Genomic DNA, 4,596 nt, shown 5'->3' on the forward strand with positions numbered 1-4,596 from the left:
AAATAGGTTGAGAACAGACATGTTAGTACCTTTGGTAACATGGCAATGTTGAGAGACTGCATCAATACTGTCATATGACAAACCTGCGGTGGAAGAAATAATAAATTGTGATATGAGAGTAGGCTAGTAGGGACATCTTATCTTAAACTCACCAGGGCCTTTCGGTCCCAATGAAATGTGCGTACAAAAGAACCACATGCATTTGAATCTTACCACCAAGGAATAATTTGTACCTCACGTATTGAATCTTACACCTTTAAATAATTTGGGAATAAGGAGAAACAAGAGTCGGATATGTGAGCTTTTGATTGGAACGGTGGCATCGGGTAGCATCTGTCTTTCCAAATGCATCATCACCAGTTAACCCTAATTATTTGCCCAAATCAGTAAGTAATCAATAGCAAGACGGGGAGTGCAGCATACTGAAACAGAAGATCTGACACAGGACGCAGAGTGAAACCAAGTAGGAAGAGGGAGAAACAATTCGCCAGGTAAACGAACGCTGACATACGCCAGGCCTGCACGAATTTGGAACTTTGGATTAAGTTTTCTGCCTGCTTTTTTGGTCTGGGGAGCAGCATGGTGAGCAGGCGCCCCTGCCACTGATGGAGCCGGAGTGCGAGCCGCTGGGGAGGCATGCCGTTGAGGTGATCTGGGAGGAAAGGAACGGAAGGAGACGAATCGCACGGTGAGAAGCAGAAATAAAATTGGGGCGAGAATTAAGGCTCAGTTAATAGTAGGTTTTGGAACAGCGGCACGTTGGGCTGGCGGAGCGTGCGGTGACGATCAAATAGAAAAGACGCACCCCTAAAATAAAAATGGAGAAAAAACAATAATAAGTCTAGGCGTGCGCTGAATGTTAATCACATGGTTACACACATGCGCAACAGTTTGCTTTTCATTTAGACTGCCAACATTATTTTCATGATATCATTCCCGTCTTTCTTAATTTTTCACTGGGTACGACGCTCCTCCCATCAGGATGCCGCATAAGCCCTCGGTGCCACCGTTCACGCCTCGCGCCATGCGGATGTAGCCGTCTTCACCCCATTTTGGCCCCCACAAGTTCTTTATGATCCAATAATCTATGGGGTCAGTCTCATCTGTGGTGCCGTAACCCACCACCGTCATTGAGTGGGTCTGATTCGTCCCACAGGGACCAACAAAGACGCCTCCTCCATAGCGCCGGAATGTCTTCGTGTCAATCCCCACAACGACGGGCTGGGCCGCCACCGCCTGCAGCAGCGCAACCTCGTCTTTTGGCGGCACCTCTTTGAAGCCGTCGATGGTGACGATAGGGTCCTTTCGTTTTGGCACCAAGCAGTAGCCGTGGTCATCGGCAAAGTACGGGTAGTCGGCCTCCGTCGAGATTCCTCCGTGGTCGATCATGTACTTGAAGGCCAATACCGGGTTGCCGCCTTTACAACCGCCACTTTCTTTGTCGCAGTCTATGAGCTGCTGCGCAGACAACGACACCAGCTTCCTCGTCCTGATGGAATTGATGCCTTCCACTGCGGCTGTCGCCGCGAAGGCCCAACAAGCCCCGCACCCTCTCTGCATCTTCACGTTTGTCACCGCCGACGGGCGTTGGTCGTACCCTGTCATGCGCCAGTCCACGTATATTGGGTAGTTGTCACGCGCGGCAAGGACGCCGTGTGTGACCCGGTCTTGGCTCTGCTTCGCACTGTTTGGCAAGGGGCTGGAGCAGCGACCGTACCCGTCGTCGACCTCTTCATCGGTCATGTCACCAAAGAGGTTGAGGCTCAGCTTGTAGGGAGCGCCACCATGGTTGAATTTGTGGACCATGCGAGCGTTCTCCTTAAACACGCTGAAGCGCCGGGCCTTTTCGCCGAGGCCGCGTGCGACACTGTGATGCTCGCACCAGCGATCGTACAGTGCCCACAGGGACTTCTCCGACGCCAAGTCCGTGTCCGTGATGTCCACGGAGCTCACCGCTTGCATCGCGGCAACAAGCACGATAGCCATGAGTAGTATCGTTGCAATTGCCCTTGCCATTGTAAGCCCTAGGCAGCTCTTGGGGGTAGCGTGGGTGTTGTTGGTAGATTTAGTCCTCCTTATATAGCAGAATCCTGTTGGCGCACGCGCAGTTTCTGCCTATGATAAATCCATTTCGCGCCATCTGATGGCAAGTATATTACCTCTTGGAAGGTAAAGATATGGAGAACAATTTTTTTAGGGTTAATATGGACTTTTCGCTTTATTTCACAAATAAGGAAATAAATTATTCTGTCATTGAAACATGGTGCTTTTTTTTTTTGCGGGTGATTGAAACATGGTACATATCTCTTGGAAAATTATGATTGAATAGATAAAGGAAATATTTTATCCACTAATAAGGCATGCCTATTATATCTGTAAGCCACCCATGAATATTTATTAGGAATGTTATCAAGTAAATAAGGCATGACTATTATATATGGAAGCCATGCGTGCCTGCCATATATGGAAGTAAAATAAAACAATTTCATGAGTTTCCTTTGAAGATAGTGAAAAATGCTATCCACTAATAAGGCATGCATGTTATATATGTAAGCCACCCATGAATATTTGGCAAAAGTGTTATCTAATAATAAGGCATGACTATTGTATATGGCAGCCATGCGTGCCTGTTATATATGGAAGCGAAATAAAAAAAATCATGAATTTTCTTTCAACATAATGAGAAACGTATCCACTAATAAGGGATGCCTATTATTTTTGTAAGCCACCCATGAATATTTGGTAAAACAACAGTATCCAGTAATAAAACACGACTATTATATATGGAAGCCATGCATGCCAGATATATTCAAGAAAATAAACTAATTCATGAATTTCCTTTAAACATAGTGAAAAGTGAGGTTAAAAAATCATTTAACATTTCTTTTTTGACAAGAAGTTTTAGAATATTATGCGTGGTCAAATGCACCCTTAATGAGTCGATAATTCAGATTAAGTATTTCTCTTCCCTACTAGCTAGGAGGTAAGAGGTGCCATCTTAAAAGTGCTCTTCTGCGTATACCCTGGATTAATTACAAAATGCTGAAGTAGTGGACCGACCCATAGCCAAGGTCATCACTAGAAAATTTCTAGCTACATGGTGAATCTGGTTGTAATTGTTAGAGATACTAGATGACACCCGGCGCTTTGCGGCGGTACTTTGTAGCATTGTATTGGAGAAGGATTTATGAAGCATGATATAATTAAACCATGAAAATAATATAAATATATGTTTGTTTGAATCTTTGGTGGAATGATATTGAAAGTAAAAACTACTCCCTCCGTTCTTCTATATAAAGATGTATTTGTTTTTTCAAAAATCAAACGAGTGCATGTTTGACTGAGTTTTTAGAAAAATATATCAATATCCACAATGCAAAATTTATATCATTTGGTATCACAAAAAGTAGTTTTATATTTTATTTATTAGGTATTGCAGATATTTTTATTTTACTCTATGATCTTGGTCAAACATTCAAACAAACGGTTGACTTGCACGGAAATCAATACACCTTGTATTCTCCAATGGGGGAGTAGCATATTGTAGAGTGTCTCCATATTTGCGTAATTAGAATGCGTCGCCAACATAAAAAAAAACTCATAATAATTTAAGATAATATAATTCGGTTGTCTATTAGAAGTGCATCAGAGCAAAACAAAAGAAACTTCATGCTAATTTGACAGCCTTTTGCGGTGTTAATGCCCGCAAACAGAAATTAGCTTACATTTTTAGCGGAGGAATAACCAAATGCATGGATGGACATGGTTCCTGGGTAGGGAGACATACAATCTCCAATTCTACTACATATTACTATTTAACAGGCAGCTAACCAGTGTAGAACAACTATACTTTAAGGATGGTCAGAATGGGCCATGTTTGATCCATTCAACAAGAACATACATTTAGGCTTGGATTGTCACTAAAATTAGAACAATCAAATAGTGATATTCGAACTACGAAAAGTACTATTCATTACTACAAATTAAATTCAATATTTCAATTGAGCATTTGGCAAGGCACATTTAGTTAGAATCTTATTTTGATCCCGTGTTCTCGTACTCGGCAAAGACAAAAGAACTCTGTAACTGTGATTTTTACAGTAGTGACGACTAGCGGAAATAAGGGCATGTACAATGGTGGCATATAGATATAGATGCCCCATGAAAAAAGTAGCTTGAGGCAACTACATTGATTTTTTTTCTCCCCAATGCAAGCTACTACTAGTGAGCCTCATCAAGAAATAGAAAGTATAAACTTTAATATATATATATATATATATATATATATATATATATATATATATATATATATATATATATATATATATATGCATTTCTACTCTCCACTTCAACTTTTTCAGCTTTTTACATCGACCACACTTTTCTCCCCAAGCACCTGCCTCTTGCAGAGAATCCCGTTTCCTTATCGGAACCTATTTTTCCTAGCATCCGATCCTACGTGGCACATGGAGCATCACCATGAGGCCATGCATTGGCCATGCCCTAAGGCACGGCAAAGCACGTGTCACCCTCTAATATATCTATATATGTCATATCCAAATATCTCAGGTGCCTATAAGAAAGATTTATATAGTT

The 4,596-nt window shown here is 41.9% G+C and overlaps 1 pseudogene; it reads right to left on the reverse strand.

Moving 5' to 3' along the window:
- Positions 1 to 945: 945 nt before the first annotated feature.
- On the reverse strand, positions 946 to 2,141 carry LOC125513414 (vignain pseudogene; annotated as a pseudogene).
- Positions 2,142 to 4,596: the final 2,455 nt, after the last annotated feature.

Source organism: Triticum urartu, chromosome 6A, assembly GCF_056163025.1.
Source record: "Triticum urartu cultivar PI428250 chromosome 6A, HENAU_Tu73, whole genome shotgun sequence".
Taxonomy (NCBI): Eukaryota; Viridiplantae; Streptophyta; class Magnoliopsida; order Poales; family Poaceae; genus Triticum; species Triticum urartu.